Genomic DNA, 18,674 nt, shown 5'->3' on the forward strand with positions numbered 1-18,674 from the left:
AAGTAACATCTGCATTCTTGCCACGGGATTTGCTACGTGACTTCCCACGAGACTTGGACCGAGATTTCTGAGAATCCCGTCCACGGCAACTACCACTGCCATGCTTTCCATATCCATCATTCCTGCCTCTAATTGTCATAGCATGCGACACACGAGAGGCATCCAAATTCTTACGGTTAACCTCTTCTTGCAGAAGAGCACTCTCAACATCAGATAATTTCAAGGTAGCAGTAGAGGCACATAATGCAATGCGGAATACATCCCATGACTCATTAAGAGTACCAAGCAAGAAAAGAGGAGTGACATTCTCTGCAAAAGTGATGTCCTGCAAAGTCAAGTTCTTGAGTATAGCGTGGAACTGGCTCAAGTGAGCACACATAGTCACATTCTCCTTCATGCGCAAATCCATAAGCTGCTTCAGCCAATACATATGATTTGCTAGACTTTTCTTGTCATAGAAATTTTTGATCTTTTCCCACAACTGCCATGCACTCTGTTCTTCCTCAAAGACATTATAGTGAACCTGTTCTGTGAGAGACAATACAATAGTGGACTTGCATAAGTCATGAAGCTCAAGCCATTCCTCATCTGGCATACTTGTAGGCGGATGCCTGGTTAACCTCAAAGGTTTGATCTGCGATTTCTGCACCAACAATTGCCAAATCTGGCTCTTCCAATAAGAGTAATTCGTACCATCAAGCTTAGTGATGTTGAAAATGGCATAATCAGTGGACAAACTCGCCATAATGCAGGCTGGAAGACTATAGACAGTTCAAAACTGCTTGCTGTTTACTACAGAAAATGACTAAAAAGTCACCAAAATCGAGGAAAAATGGCAAAGAAAGTGGAATCAAAGCTGCTGCCCACCAAGTACTAGTGAAAGTACATCATTTCAGAGTGTTTCAGCATGAAAAATCCATGTCAGTCCATACATATATGCTTGCTGTAATAAATTTTAGATTTCAGTAAAAGAGAGCTAACAGTGCCAAAATCGGATCCCAAGGCAATCAGATACTGCCAAGACCAAAGCCGGCATCATGCGGGCATAGCATAAGCATATGACGGTTGACAAGCATGAATCCAACATCCAAGTATGTCATACAAACATCTGCCAGTGAGTAGGCACACCCCCCAGGCAACGGGGCAAAGTGTTCCTACCACTACTAAAACTTGACACAAGCAGGGATACGGATCCAAAACTGAGACTTAGCTCATAAGCATACAGTGAACCAAGACATATGATGTATCATCCCAAAAGGTAAAAAGTCCCAAAGTCTCAAGTGTCTGTAACTGCTCAATAGCTTGTAATGGCTCAATGCATAAAAGTATCACCTGTTCAATGTTTGATAAAAGCATTCAAGAATGCTCCCACTAGCACAAAAGTCGTATGTACGAGCTCAAGAGCTCAAGCCAAGGCAAGACACAGTGCCAATGACATAAGTCCAAGACAATACATCAATAGTACATCCGGAACATGTAGGCGGTAGAGCATTCGTATATAGCATCCATAAACATATAAGACATCAAATACATCCCAATCCAAACTCTGACAAGCCAAGTAACATCCAAGACTACTCCAGATAATCCAAAATGCATCCAAGGTGGAGTTTCAATGAGCACTCAAGCTCAACGTATGCATAGGGTAATCAACCGTGACATGAGCATCAAGCTGTAGGCAACATGTATGCATAAACCCAAGAAGCATCATTGTCAAAGCATATACCACTGTCAATAAGTGCGGGCTGAAATAAGCTCAAGCTTCCAAAAGCATCCAGATTCAATGACAAGCTCAAAGTCGTCCCTCGATGATCAATACATCATAGCATAAACCAAGACATACATCCGGGACCAATAGGCATATGTCAAAGCATGAAAGATAGCTTCAGCCCAAGAGTATTCAGCATGCATTTACTATTATAAACTATGTATTTCCAACCCCAAAATCAGGCCAAAATCATAGCATTACATGTAGCTTCAATCCCCCAATCAATCATGATGCAATAAGCATCAAACCGGTTATGGAGTCATGCATAGGCATACAAATACATGCTGTCTCAGACCTGAAATCTATTGCAGAAGATTCTATCATCAGAATTTGGCAAATCCAACATCAGCATCGCGTTCGGAGCATGCCAAAACCCCAACTTAGACTCTTACCTTGCCTGAATCGGGTTTCGAATACTCGAGATATAACAAAAAGAGTGATTTTTGGGCTAGATTTTGAAACAGGCGCAAAAAAGACGTGGGCTGGCTGGGGGGGTCTGCTGTCCCACGTGTCAACAATGGAGCCCAAAGGGGGCACAAATGAGGGCCAAAGAAGGCCTACACCAAGCCTCAACAAGCCTTGATAGGCTGGAAGTAAGATCCAAGTGAAGGAAGCTCCAAGAGGTGTGAGCTATGGCTGCCCACAACTTGTTTACAGCCTATAAGACCTGAGAATTGAAGTAAACCATGAAGAAAATGATCAAATACCTCTGATGTAATGCCCTAAAGGTGCCCAACAATGCCGGGAAGGTGCTCGAAGCCAAGGAGTGACGGGAGCTCGAAGGAGTCGGATATGGCTGCTAGGAAGGAGACCCAATGCAAGTAGGGAGTCAATAGGATGCTGAGAATGCCACGAACCAAGCTCAAGAGTCGGAAGGCAAAGCTCTGATACCAGTTGAAAGGGAGTGACGGATCGAAGGTTGGACTTGAGAGCTATGGCGGGAGAGCAAAAGCAAGAAAGGGAGAGACTAGAAATAGGAACAACAGTCACAATGTGTGACCGGGCCTTCCTTTATTCAAACTGTCACTAAAAGAATAAAGAATAAAGTGACGGTGATGCACGCCCGCCACCTGCAGTGTGCAGTGGCGGTGACTGTCAGTGTAGTAATACACGGGTGGCTAGGCAGAGGCGCCTTTACCCCCAACAGGATGATAATCAACTAGATCCATAGGACAACATCATGATGGTTCATGGTGGATATCCAAAAGCATGAATTGTGAAGGAGGGTTGGAAAGACCTTCTATACGAAATCCCACAATGATGGGAATGGCCTTGTACATCCACTCTATTAGCTAGGATCACCCTCATCACTTCATCGTAAAGGTAGTGGTCCTTCCATGCAAATTACACAGCTACAGGTGTACAAAGTGAGATTTCTCCTAGATGGGGAGAACATAAAAGCAATTATGACCTTCAAGTTCTCCATCCATTGGATCCCCATTACGTTTGGCTAGATGTAGTGAAAATGATCAGCATATATGTAGCAGTGACACCCATCCCAAACCCATCTTCTTTCTCGGTACAATAAGCATAGATTGTACACCGACGGTCTAGGATATGCATCACTTCTCAACTCCTTACATAATCAAAGGAGTGCATCATCAACATGTACATGGCTTGAAATACTAGAAAATGATTCCAAGCTTCCATACTTTGCCAAGATTACACCCACATTAGTACAAGAAAACTTTTAGAATCCTTAGCTTAGTTTGACAACTTTTCCATAAGTTTTTCCCACACAATCATAGCTAGTATTTATTCAAAATCACTACTACTTATTCAATTCATTCTTATTAATACATTGACAGATCACTAGATGCACAATCCAAAATCACATCTAGTATTTATTCAAAAGTTGATTTACCCTAGAATACAATCTTTGGATTGCTCTTTCCCTTGGGTCAATTTGAGGTTTCAACCTATGAACTAAGTCTAATATGTCTTACCACTTAGGGTGCAAGTCATCAATCCCCTTTAAGGTTATGATTCAAATTTTATATTTGATTAAGATTGATCCTCCTAAGAGAAACAACCCATTCTAACATAGTTCCTTTAGTGACTTAGGTCCAATCTAAGTTCATTTCTCATTGCAATACTTAACAAGTTTTTGACTTGTTCGATTAGACCATCTAAAACTTGAGAGTTCTCTTGGTGTGTAGTAGTTCAGAGTCTATCAATGATTGGTTTTCCCTATTTAAAGACAAATCTTTTGTATTTCAATAAGGAGGGGGTCATCAGACCCTTCCTTTAGTCCTAATTGTAAGTTCAATCATTGATTGGGTTATATCCTGGCTAAGGATAAGCCTTAGGTAATGCTAGCCTAAGTATCTAATTGTAAGCAAGGAGAATCTAATTTGTTTGAATCGGCTTGAGTTCAAGATATTAATTGGATCAATCAAAGGAAACAATTCTAGAAACTTAACTTCATTTAGGCTACATCATCATGTATTAAAAGGTGTAGTCTAAACCATCATAGAATACTAGAAAAAAAAGAAGTAGACTTTTCTACCTTTTTCCTAGAATGACCTTTTGATTTACTAGGTTTATTTTCCTAAGACTATGCAACTTTATTAAGAATATACCATTTATCTTTGACCAATTTTCTTATGTTTACTAACTAACCTAGAATCAAGTTGGTCTTACAACTTTCCAAAATAGAAATCATATGTCTGATTGGGAGGAAGCATACAAGGGTATGGTATCGCCATGTGACATGGTTCATGTGTCTGTTGGTCTACGTTTCTCGATCTACTGGCCCTGCTCCTCCTCCTCCTCTTCCACGTGATGACGAATATTATCGGGGTCCCACTTCATGGCCAGCAGCCTACGGTAGGCTTTCCTACAATCATCTGCAGAAGGTGTCTTGGAAACCTTGAGAACTCCATAGTAGTCTGCACCCATTGTCCCTCACCTGATACAATATTATCCCGGGTCCTTATATGATTGTCTGCACATGAATTAGTCTGCCTGCAACAATCACATACCCAGCATCAATAGCGCATGGCTTCTGATTGTGGGCGGCTCATCCACAAATTGTATATGGGCAACTGCAAATTAAGATCCTACTTATGGGGGTTTCGATTGTTGCTACGGTCAGCTTCTATCTTCTTATTATATTCCTTCATATTATGCAATGTCTTCTTCACTTTCCATCTGCGATTGATCTCTTTACTGAAATAGCCACTCACAACACAAAAATCAGGCCACCTCTCTACAAAATTAGCACACACAAAATCTCATATTTGCAACTAGATTTGATCATCCAATGGTTCATCTTCTTCTTCTTCTCCATCAATGGTTCATCTTCTTCTTCTTCTCCATCTTCCATTGCAGCGGCCATGACTTCCTCATGTCCCAAAAACGAAACCAAGAATGCAGTCTACCTAAGAACACTCAAAAACAAGCACAACTCACCCAAAAACACCCAAGGGAGGACACATAAGAAGTGTAAAAGCCTTGGAAATTGCAGCAAGAAGACACAAAGATAGAGTGAAAAGGGAAGTGCTTTGCTCCAAGAAGAGGAAGAAGACAAGATGCAAGAAGACACACAACTCCCCTCAAAAGAGAGGAGAGCAGTGCACTTCCTACAACCACTTTTTCCTACGAACCTCCAAAAGCAACTACTTCAATTTATTTATAAACTAAGGTTCGTAGATTGCTTCATATGTAAGGCTCAAGAGACCTTTATTTTAATGCCCACAAAAGAAAAGGAAGTCCTACTTCTCTTTGACTTGCAAAAAGATGTACACCTTGTGGACCTGCTAAAATATGCCACCACCTACAAAATATGACATTAAGCATTCTACAAAGATGTGTATGCCATAAATTTTGGATAAAAGGAAATATTTTTTCAATGAAGAACCACATTCTTTTAGCCTTTTCAATGATGAAATTGGAGGCTATCAATTGATCAAGAGAGGGCTAGAGCAAGGCCAAAGAAGATGGAAAACTAGCTAAAACTGAAAGATGAGAAAGATCGAGCAAGAGAGCACGGAGGTGGGAGCTATGGCGGATGGAGCAAGAGCCAGAAAGAGGGAGAAGCAAGAGCAAGAAAGAGGGAGACTCCAAATATGGGAACTTCAACAGTCACATTGTGTGCCCGGCCTTCCCTTTATTTAAATGTCACTGAAAGAATAAAGAATGAAGTGACAGTGATGGGCACCGTTGCCTGCAGTGTGCAGGTGCAGGTACTATCAGTGTAGTAATACATGGGCAGCTAGACGGAGGTGCCTTTACCCCCAACAACCTCCCACTTAATAAAAGAAATATGCCTCAGTAAGGAGTGAGATGATACAGGCTATTATGTATCTTTTGATGATTCTGCATGGAAGATTGCCTATGGGGAAGAAGTACTTCCCTCTTTGGGGATCTTGACAATCATGGTCACCAGATCCTTTCCCTTGTTGGCGTGGCACTGTACTATCCAACTATAGACCAAAAGTAGAAGCATGTACCGCCGCATAAGAATTTCGGACAGCCAAGTCTTCCAACAACTTTTGCATACCTCCCTTTCCAAAATTCAAAGCAAGAGGCAATCCTGTTTCTTGTGCATGGATCTTGCCATCTTTCCAAAAGATAAGATTTCATACCATCACTATTTGCATTGCTATTAGCATCTGAGCACTATCGCTAATAGCGATATCGCTAATAGCGATGCAAATAGCGATGCCACTATTTTGCATCTATGCCTCCATATCCTTGTAGTGGTGGTAGTAGACTATAAGTTGTTTTGTGACCTGGACCCTATGATGCACAAGGATCCATTTTGAGAGTGTGAGAATGGCTCCCTATGTGTCATAGGGTTTGGGCCAGGAGCTTTGTGGTCAGTGCATTCAAGACCTTGAGAACATCTCAATAGCATTGCAATCCATGATCATTCCAAACAAGATAAAGGTTTTGTGCCTTCATTTATAAGACTTTCCCTCTTGGCATGTAGGGAAGAGATTCAGAGTGCTTAAGTTGAGAATATTTGTGCACTACATAGGTTGCCCATTGGGCTTGCATCTATCTTTCTTAGAAGTTGAATGCCTAGAAAGGTCAATGTATGGGGCTTGAAGGAACCTCATAGTGATGAGAAATAAATCTTAAATATTATGTTTGTCCTACATACAAAGGTGCATGAGCACAGTCATAACTTTGGCCGTTACAGATCATGCATCATAAGAATTTAATTGTATGCTGCTCATGTTGTCACAATGAATGACAACTGGACCATCTCCCTGCACATCCAAATCACCTAATAATTTTTGCAGCCATACCACCTCACATACTGCATACCTTCTCTCTCTATCTCTCTATCTCCTTCCTCTAGTCTTCTAGGAGCAGCATGTTAGGTTGCAATCCCCCCTCTATGAAGCTTATGAGCCTAGCCTTATATAGGCTAAGGGGGATACCCGCCTCCCTCTCTCTGTGTCCATGTCCCCTCCCAAAGTTTCCCAGATGGCTAGCATAGTCTGCATGGCTACCACAAATGTTGGATAAGGAGAGAAGCTTCATTTTCCTACTATCATGATGATGATGATCTCAACAAGGGGGAGCATCCAGCTTGGTGAGATGTGGAGAAGTGACATGGAGTGGTGCAAGCTCTAGATGATGATGTAGGTAAGTTTTTTCTTTTCTTTTAAGTGTTGAAAAAAAAACCCTAAAGGTTAGTTATTTTTTTGTTCATTAAGGCTTAATTCTAGCCCTTATTCTTGGGTAGGGGCAGGAGTGAAGGAGTTTAAAAGTCCTAAGAGCTTGCATAAGTCTCCTAGCTTTGAGGTATGATTGATGCAATAATATTAGAAGCACAACCGTGTGAGGAAGAGAGAACTTGAGGTGTTTGTAAGTCTTGATAGACACTATGCAAGTGAGAGACTTAATTTGGAATTTGAGACCTTACAAAGTGTTGTCGAACAATTTTTGTAGCATTTTCAGTTTAGATATCTAATAAAGAATGTCATGTTTACAAATGGGAAGCGAGCAAGTGATTTTTCATGGATGAAAGATACTCGAAGGTAGGATGGACCTAATTAGTAGTCGAGTGCTTTCCAATTATGGAAAAATCAGGACAAGAGCTAATTGATGACTTCCCTAGGGTCTAGTCATAGAATGCGGTCAAGTACCATTTTAGGGGAATGATGAGATTTAGCCTTATGAGCAGATGGGTTGAGTCAATCTCTCCTCATGTCTCACTCAATACTATGAACCCAAGTGCGTTGATTGATCTATCTCAATGTCTCAATTGATTACAAAGTGATAGTCGTGATTGAGTGGGTGCTAGAATTTTACGAGTGACTGCTAGGTCCATAGAAACTCTCAAGATTATCCTCATGTATTGAGGCCAAGTGCTTCACTACAAGGTGGAGTATAGATAACATGTCAAGGGTTGAAATGACTTGATTTTTTGGTTGATTTTTGTTGTTTTTATGGACTGAATAACTGATTTTTTATGGATTTTGAATGATGATTAGTTGTTTTGGAAGTATTTGGGAGTGTTTTGGATGAGGTTGATTATGTTTTGGAAGCTCATGATGTTTTATGTTGGATATATGATGATGTCGTGATAATGTATGATTGTGCTTGTTTGAGTCTGTTGACCTTCTACTTTGTTCTGTTTTCCTTCTATATGAGAGGTTGGAATAATTATTGATGAAGTTCGAGAGTTTTTGGAAGCTTATTGATTGATTTTTGAAGGTTTTGAATGATTTAAGTTAAGCTCAAGGCTTTCTGATGCCTTTTGTAGACCCTCTATTGAGCTTCTATAGAACCTCTATCTTTGTTCTATTATGTTCTGTATGCCTCTATAAGTGTGATGATGGATGATTGTGTAGCTTGGGAAAGTTTTCCAATCTTGGGAAGAGATGAATGTAAATTCAAAATAGCTTGAAGAAGTGGAAGAAGTAGTTGTTGAAGACTTGAAGTAAAGACTGAAGTGACAGTGATAATAGTGAGCTCTCTTTCAAGGGACATGGTAGTGGCTCTGGTGACCTTTCATATCAGACATACCTCTTGGGAGGGGTATCCATGATCAAAGAGGGGTTATGAATGATTATTCTTGATTATCCCATTGTACTATTGAAAGAGAGAGATTGTGTGAGAGGTAGCCAAATTTATGAAAAACAATGTATTTATGAGTGAGAGATTGTGGAAGAAAGCTATGGAACTTTTGAAGAAGAATACTATGTGATGATTTCCATTCAAAGTGGTGTCTCTTGTTTCTTTGTGATGTTTTGATGAATTATATAAAGAATATGAAGAAAATAATCAATTTGGTCCAACTTAAAGCCATTGAAGAATTTTTTCTATGAAGCTGCGTGAAGATTTCTAGTTCTTGGTGTTCTTTTCCTTGTTGTGGTCATTTCAAATATGAGAAAGATATTTGTTGATGATATAATATAGATTTTCTTGCAATAGATTCCATGTTTTCTTGGTGTTCGTCTTGGGGCTCCATGTTTTTGGTGTGCAGTCGGGGAAAACTGTCATAAAAAACAAGCATAAAAAGAGACTGAAAATGAAGGAAATGACATTGCCGAGAGAAGAAGAATTCAATGGATGCTTGAAAGTTCCTTGTACCACTGAAGAATTGAAAATTCTCATTTCCAAAGCTACTTTCTACATGAAGTTTATCCCACAATGGTGGAAACACATTACCATCATGATGCAAGCTCTATGTGGTGGACTATTTTCTCTCCGTGTTGAAGCAATAGAGACATGCATCTTGCTGGCAAGTTGTTTGGGAACAAATTGAAGTGCAGAAACAGAGATAATGATCATCCATAGGAGATTTAGAATTCATCAAGCAATTTCAAGGCATCATCAAGTGGGAAATTGTGAAGAAGCTTTAGGAGTCGTGGTTAGTGGAGGTTCATGAGAATAAGAAGGAAAAGGGTTGGAGTCAGTTCGTGGATGCTCTAGGATACGTGGATGCTTGGTGCACTGACAATTCTTTTTGTCCAATTAGCAACCTCCTGGGAGCTAATAGATAGAGTATTCTTCACGACATACATTGTTGAAACCATCCAAAGTTGGCATTACTATAATGATGGCACCACAACGATTCTCATAAGAATGAGTTTTGATACCTTTAGAACCGAATATCTTCCCCTTTATAGCAGTCTGAAAGATGAATTCAGAGACATTAAAAAGAAGGAAGTAGAAGAAATGTTGGCAAGAGAGTCCTCTAGACTGAAGCCCCCTTTGATTCTGTTATGTGGAGTATAGACAAATTGGGTGGATCTAACTTCCTAATGAATGACGCGATCAAGAGGCAGGCACTAGAATGAGTCCAGAGGTATGTGAGAAGAGAGAAGGAAAAAATCAAAGCCGAGAACTAGCTAGCAGTAGAAGCCTCCTTTGATGCACTAGCGACACTCTTTACAAAAGTCTCCATGGCGACTCAAGGTCCCGTTCCTAGTCAGATCCATCCTGGAAATATTGATGGATAGGCCAACAAATGTAGTCCCGTTGCCCATCTTTAAGGGAGAGTACAATGAATACCTTGATCTTCATGTAGTAGATTTTATGGTAGCGTGTGTAGCTAACAATGCTAGAACCCTCGAGCATTGGTTGGCAATATTCCTCACCACTTTCAAAGGCACGGTATTTCAATGGTACGAGAGACAAGTAGCAAGTACTTTTGGTACATGACACTGGCCTTCCTTACTAAATTCAGGCATGAAGGTTTTGAAGAGCAAATGTGAGAGGAGTTCATGAACCAAGTGAACGGGTGGAAGCATATGTCTCTTGAATGGAATCCATACTGAAAAGATGGACCAACCATCACTTAGATGAAGGCATCTAGAAGGGAGTTTTCCTTAGAGTTCTACAACCAAAAGTTTGTAAGTTTGTGGAATTGAGAAGACTAGTCAATCTGCAAGCTGTAGTGGAAGGTGCAAGACTGTATGATGAAGTCAAAGCAAGGCTGTCAATGACCTCAGGAAGAGGAGTCCTACCTCCTTCCATGCCAATAATGGTATACACACCAAATTCAGTCCTAAGGATAGTTCCCTACCCCTACCCTTAGATGCAAATAGTGCCACAGTACAGTGCACTAAATCCACACTGGCCGTAGACAACAATACCTCAAATGATGGTTTAACCTTCCCCCATTGGCAACTCCATAACAATTGTGGAATCCTACCAATTGGAACCAACAACCCCCAGTCTCAACATGAGCTTTGAATCAGAACTAGAATAGAGGACCCTTTGGATTAACTCAACCAATCTTTGTAGTGATTACAGAAGCTTCCCAAAATCCTACTGCAAGTACTCGAGGAGGTGAAAACCTAAAGGACTACCTATCCAATTTAGTTGCAAGCATAAAAAAGGAGTTGATGGACATGATCATAAAACAACTAGAAACGCTAAAGGTCAATACAACCAACATATCCAGTCCAACAGGAGAGGTAGAAGAGATGTAATGTGGTCTAATATATGGTGTGGAAAGTGCCACTAGTTAGCCATTGAATGTACCCAAAAACCGGCTATCCTTGGAGCCTTTTGTTTATATTGTTTAAGGAAGAACCATATATAGAATATTTTCTCTTTGAAGGAGATGCATGAAAGAAGAAAGAGAGATGTTGGAGTCTAAGATGACAATGCAAAACATTAGACCAAAGCCTAGGGAGTTTGGTCCTAATTTCGGCCCAAGGAGGTTTCCCTCTTAAAGTTACAGAGGATGACAGTCTAGAGGTGGCCAAAGATTAGAGGTGGAGTGTTACAAATGTGGAGAAAAAGGACACATATAACCAAATTGCCCAAATCCTAGATGGTCCATGTACTACAAATCCTTATGTAATCGATGCAAAGGAGAAGGCCACACTGCAAAAGATTGTCCAAATCTAGCTCCTATAAAAGTTATACTTGGTCGACACTCAACACAGAATACCCAAGAATCTATTTCCAATTTGGTGGAATTGGAGGTTGCTGCAATAACATGTGCTAAGAAATGAAAATTTGCAGTTCCAAAAGAGAATGTTCCCTTTGCTAAATCGGTGAAGTGTAATATTCCCAAGGAGAAATAGAACAGTGCAGAGTAGAACAATGTCTTATACAGCGATGTAGAGCCACAGAAAGTCACAAAGACAGTTGCAAAGACATGACCAAATGTCCAAGAGTTAGAGGATGTTGAAGTACCTCTAGAAGTAGAAGAAGTGCAGATGTTGCCACTCTTGGAGGAAAGAGGGAAGATAAAAGTAGGTGTTGTCCCATTCCCTAGCCGATTGGAAAAACCCATAGATCCTATCAAAGAATATGACGTCTTGGTCAAAAACCTAGACACCTTTATACCTAGCCTAACATTTAGTTGTTGATCTTGTCTCCTAGTTGTCGAAAGAAATTCAAAAGGATACTAACAAGAAGAAGAGGCGTAAGGATTGCTCCTTCATAGCAACCAAGTCCACAACAAAGCCCCAAAGCCTGTGAAAGAAGTGGACGTAGCTAATGCTTTCTTGGATCTAGGTACCCTAGAGATCGGAGTGTAGATTAAAGGATGCTCTATAGTAGACGCATTGATTGATGGAGGTTCATCAGTGAACATAATAACAAATGTGACAATGAAGGGTCTAGGCTTGCAAGGTATGCAACCTACACAGTGGCTTATTAGATTGGCAGAGTAAAGCAGAATCAAGCCTTTGGGCATTCTCCTGTATGTGAAGACAACCCTCATAGGAAGGGATTATTGGCTGACATATCTGGTGGTCAAACCAAATTCCTACGGGACCTCATACCCTCTCTGCTAGGAAGACCATGTCTTTTTAAAGCAAGGGCACGAACGGATTGGTTCAAAGGAACCCTAACTCCTAGGCAGAGGACCCAACAAAGTAGTGTTGAAGTTGTATGGATCACAAAAGGACAATGGATCCACTTTCATTGAAGTCGTCATAGACTCTTCTAATGAAGTAATAGATGGCACATTAAGAAATGAAGAAGCCATCAAACATATCTTTCCTAAGAAAATAGAGGCACAGTTCCTGACAGTGGGCACTGTAAGCCAACTATTAAAAGAAACAAAGTCATTGTCAATGGGTGAATACCTCTTGCCTAAAAACATGAATTGACTTCTGAAATCACCACTAAAAGTAAGATAGAAGCAGCAGAGCCAACAGAGTTTGAAGAGGACAAAGATGACAAGGAGGAAGAAAACTATGAAAGTGGGGTGGAAGAGTCTATCCTACCTGTAGAAGGCATAGACGAGGAGGAAGTTACAGAGGCCATAGAAGCAGAAGATCCCCTACTATTAGACAGCATGACTCTGGTATCCTTTGGACTGGCTAATGAGTCACATCATGTACAAAAGATCTATAAGAAATGGATAAAAAAGAATAAGCCTTCCTTCAACACTGGATCTTGCTACCCTAATCCACCCTTCCCAAGAGAGGATGATGACGATGCACCTTGCCAATAACCACCAGTCCGTCGACAGCTCAAACAGAACTCAGAAGGTTCATGTTATGTGACATTCTTGGATGCATCCTCGGAAGAAGAGTTCTCAAGCCAAGAAGTAACTCATTCTCAGACCAAATCCAAAATCTCTCTAATACCCTTTTAGCTTCCCAAGGAGCAAGCTAAGTCTCCACTGAAAGGGAAGTTGGTTTTAGTGGAAAATCAGAAGAGGAGACCACTCCCTTGAAGGAGTCGAATCTCTACCCAGAAGCAGTCCGTGGAACATTCATCCATGAAGTGGAAGGTGAAAAGCAATTAATGTTCATGGATACTGATGGTGCAGAACATCACCTAAAGGTGGGAATTGGTCTTCTACAAGAAGAACTATTGGTCCGCATGACCTATTGAAAGAGATCTTGATGTGTTTGCATGGTCATACAAAGATTTGAAGGCGATTGATCCTATGGTGTGTCAACATCATATCGACCTAGAGCCTGATGCCAAGCTTGTGAGGCAAAGGCATAGATGCATGAATCCAAATTACTCTACCCTAGTGAAAGTCAAATTGTTGAAGCTCCTTGGGATGGAGTTTATCTATCCAGTGGCCAATAGTGAATGGGTTTTGCCCATTGTGGTAGTACCCAAGAAGAATGGAAATCTGCGAATATGTGTGGACTTTCGAAAGTTGAATTTCAAGACTAAGAAGGATCATTTCCCTATCCCTTTCATAGATCAATTGTTGGACATAGTGGTTGGCCATGAACTTTATTCCCTCTTGGACAGATTCAACGGATATAATCAAGTCTAGATCACAGAAGAATATCAATCCAAAATAACCTTCACAACATAATGGGGAACCTAGAGTGGTGCCGTTTGGGCTCTGTAATGCTCCTGCTACATTCCAATGAGTGATAATGGCTGCATTCCAAAACCATCTACATGACTTCATTGAGGTGTACCTAGATGACTTTTGTGTCTATAGCCTCTAATTCGTGAGCATTGGGGACACCTAGAGCAGTGTTTTGACAGATGCCAAGGTTACGGGATATCTCTCAACCCTAACAAATGTGTCTTTGGTGTCTCATTTGGAGTTCTTTTGGGCCACATTTTCTCTGCAAAAGGGATAGTGACAGACCCTATAAAGATCGAGAAGATTGAAGCCTTATAACTACACCAACCAACCTCAAACAGTTGAGGAGATTCCTTGGCCACATGGGCTATTACAGAAGATTCATTGTACAGTTTGCGACAAAGGCAACCCCCTTGCATAAGCTCCTCAGAAAAGATGCAAAGTTTACATGGACCACTAATTGTGACGAGGCATTCAACACCCTAAAGCAATGCCTTATTGAAGCACCCATCCTGTAACCTCTTGATTGGACAAAGGAGTTCCATGTGCACAGTGGCATTAGTTGAAGGCCTAGGTGCAATCTTATGCCAAAAGGGACCCTCAAAGTTAGATCAACCTATTTATTATGCAAGCCAAAAAGTAATTGACCGAGAAAGAAACTATACAGTGACAGAGTTGGAGTGCCTAGCAATGGTGTTTGCCTTCGAGAAGTTCCATACTACCTATTGTCAACTCACTTCAAATTCTATGTGGACCATGAAACCCTATCCTTCTTGATGAACAAAGCAGATGTGAAGGGAAGAATGATGAGATATCTCCTTCTATGTGGACCATGAAGCCCTATCCTTCTTGATGAACAAAGCAGATGTGAAGGGAAGAATGATGAGATATCTCCTTCTATTTTAGGATTTCAACTTTGAAGTGGTTACTAAACTCGGTCGTTACCATGTCCTCACCGATCATCTGTCATGAATCCCTCAGAGCAATGAAGAGGAGCAAGATGATCCTAACCTTCATGATACTTCCCTCTTTCTAGTTGAAACTATTACCCCATGGTATGCAAACAGAGCCAACCTCTTGGCAATGCAAAAATATCCCCCTGGTATCTCTAGCTGAGCAAAGAAGAAGCTTCTATTGGAATCAACCCTCTACACCATGTTAGGTGGTGCTCTATACAAGAAAGGCAAAGACGAAGTATTGCGCAGATGTGTTGTAGGAGATGAGATTGAAATAGTGCTAAAAGCATGCCACGATGAGGCTTGTGGCGGACACTTTGCAGGAGAAGCAAGAGCCAAAAAGGCCTTGCTCGTAGGATATTGGTGGTTGACCCTCTATAAGGATGCCTATGACTACTGCAAATGTTGTGATGCTTGTTAATGAATGGGAAAGTCTACCAAATCTAGCGCCATGCCATTGCAACCCATCCTTCCCCTAAAGCCATTCGAGAAATGGGGAATTGACTTTGTGGGCCTTATTGATCCACGAACCAGAAGGAAATAGAACATAGAAATCTTGGACCATACATATCACATGACAAAGTGGTTTGAAGCCAAAGCTCTCAAGTGCGATGATGGCAATAGCATGGCCCTGTTCTTGTACGAGAACATCATCAGCCATTTTGGGAGCCCCCTAGAGCTTGCAAGTGATAGGGGTACACACTTCTTTAACAATATTATGGAAGAGCTGACAAAGCTGTACAAGATAGGCCATCGTAAGTCCAAACCTTACTACCCCAGAGCCAACAGGTAAGTAGAAGCTATCAATCACATCCTCTGCTTGATTTTAACAAGAACGATAGCTGCACATCATTGTGATTGGGATGATTAACTTATAGAGGCCCTTTAGGCATACAGAACCTCCCATAAGGTTGTTATGGGACATAGATCCCTTTCGAGTTGGTGTATGGTATAGAAGCCTTCTTTCTTGTTGTGAACTACCCTCTCTATGTTGTTGTGCCACTATGCATACACAGTGTGAAAAACTTTGGAGTGCATCATCATCCGACTTTCTTATTGATCTAGAGAGCCAATGTGATCTGAGTCATTAGTGCTAATGTCAGTGGCATGGATGATTCAAAAATACTAGATTTTTGAACAATTTTAGCATTTTTTTTGATATTATGTATTGTAAATATCCTAAAAAGCTAGGAAAACTTCTAGATTAGGGTGGCATGCAAAAAAGCAAGTTGCTTTTTCAGCCAAGTTTTGGAATTTTCATGAAAAAGAAAGAAGGGTGAAATTGCATGCATCGCGATCGCAGTTGACATGCAGAAAATAATACTTTGAACTGGAAAAACAAGGAGTGAACTGGGAGTTTCTTGACCAGATGTCTAGGTGTCCTATGGTTTTACCACCCTTTCGGAGTCAACGGAGCCATTAGATTTGGGTTTCGGGCACAGTAGAGAAGAAGCTACTTTTTTAATGCACGTTTTTGGTCTACGAGGGACCTCCATGAGATCTAATGCTTGGAGATTGTTTCTGAGTAGTGGCAGACAAGGCATTCCAAGTTTTATCAGTATATATTGATTTGATTCATTGTGCTTTGTCTTTATTGTATTTACCTCTTGTTTATTCTTTTTCTTCTCTTCCATCTCCTATCTCTACTTCCTTCTATCTTTGATCCTCGATGGATATGACCTTTCGACAAAAACCCCTTCGACATTGGTGAACCCGACATGAAAGGTTGTCAGAAGGAAAGACAAGATGAGGGAACCTTCGAATACAATTTCCAGTGATGTTTTATAGCAGCAAGTGCAAAATATGAATATGCTTATGTAGGCACAACAACAACAATAGGTGATGCATTGTTGAGAGTGGAAAAAGACTGAATTTTTGACTGATTTTTGTTGTTTTTTAGCACTGAATGATTGATTTTTGATGGATTTAGAGTGATGTATGGTTGATAATGGAAGTGTTTGAGAGTATTTTGGATGATATTGATTATGTTTTGGAAGCTCATGATGATTCTTAGTAGAGATATGAAGCTCTGTTATGTTCTGATAGGTTCTAATGAGGTTCTGATTGGTTTTGTATACCTTCTGTATAGCTTCTGTTTTGTTCTGATTGTCTTCTTTAAGAAGCATGGATTGATGATTGATGAAGATTGAGATCTTTTGGAAGTTTATTGAATAGTTTTTGATAGTTTGGAATGGTTTTAGTATGAGTTATTAGGTTCTGATGACCTTCTGTAATCCTCTGTAAACCTTCTGTAGAGCCTCTGTCTCTGCTCTATCTCTGCTCTGTAATTGTTTTGTATCTGCTTTGGTACTGTACTGTACTGTTTTGTAGACCTTCTGTAAGTGTTCTATAGAAAGTATTGTGACTTTGGGAAAGTTTTTTAACTTTTGGAAAGGATGAATCTAAGTTCAAAAGAGCTAAAAAAAATGGAAGAAGCAGCTGCTAAAGACTGAAGAGAAGACTGAGTGACAGTGACAGTAGTGAGCTATGAAGAGACATTGTAGTGTCTTTGGTGACTCTTCACATCAGACATACCTCTTGGGAGGTGCATTCACGACCTAAGAAGGATTATTGAGAGTTATTATGAGAGTATTGTAGTGAAGAGATAATGCATTATTGAGAGAGTGAGAGAGAGAGAGAGAGCTAGAGATAGTCAATTCTATCAAAACAGTGGTGTATTCTTCTATGTTCATTGTTATATTGAAGGATTCTATGAAGGTGTTGAAGATTATGGTTAATTCTATCAAATCTGTGGGAGATATCTACTATGATGCTCCGTGAAGATTTGTTGTTTTCTTTCTTTTGGTCATCAAAAGAATGAAATAAAAGCTTGTTGATGTTACAAGATATATTTTCTTGCAGTAGAATCTCCTTTTCCTTTGTGTTCCTCTTGGGGCTCCATGTTTTTGGTGCGTAGCCAGGGAAACTTGCCATCAACAAGCTTCAGAAGAGGCTGAAAATGAAGGAAATGGCATTGTCAAGAAGAGGAGATTTCAATGGATGTTTGCAAAGTTCCTTCTTCCACTGAAGAGTTGGAGATTCTCATTATCAAAGCCACTTTCCACAAGAAGTTCATCCCACAATGGCGGAAACATATCTTCATCATGATGCATGCTCTATGTGGTGGACTGTTTCCTCTTCCTGTTGAAGCAACATAAACTTGCATCTTGGTGGCAAATTGTTTGGAAACAAACTGAAGAGTAGAAACAGAGAGAATGACCACCCATGGAAGATTTGGCATTCATTGAGAAGTTTCCAGACATCATCAAGTGGGAGATCGTGAAGAAGCTTCAGGAGTCATGGTCTGTGGGTGGAGGTTCACGAAAACAAGAAGGAAAAGAGTTGGAATTTATTCGTGGATGCTCAACAGCAAGATACGTGGGATGCTTGATGCACTGATAATCTTCTATTTATCCAATTAACAACCCACTGGAAGTTGGTAGACAGAGTGTTTTTTACAACATACACTGTTGAAACCCTCAGAAGCTGGCATTATTATAATGGCACAACAACGATCCTAAGAAGAATGAGTTTTGATACTTTCAAAACGGAATATCTCCCCCTCTGTAGTGGTTTGAAAGCTGAATTCAGAGATGTTGAGAAGAAGGAAGTAGAAGAGATGTTGGCCAGAGAATCCCTCAGATACTGAAGCCCTCTCTGATACTATCCTGATGAGTACAGACCAACTGGTTGGAGCCAACCCCCTGATGAATGACGCAATCAAGAGGCAAGCGTTAGA

Source organism: Lygodium microphyllum, chromosome 19 (genome assembly GCF_053477565.2).
Source record: "Lygodium microphyllum isolate KBCC chromosome 19, Lygodium_microphyllum_v1.1.10, whole genome shotgun sequence".
In the NCBI taxonomy this organism is placed as follows: domain Eukaryota; kingdom Viridiplantae; phylum Streptophyta; class Polypodiopsida; order Schizaeales; family Lygodiaceae; genus Lygodium; species Lygodium microphyllum.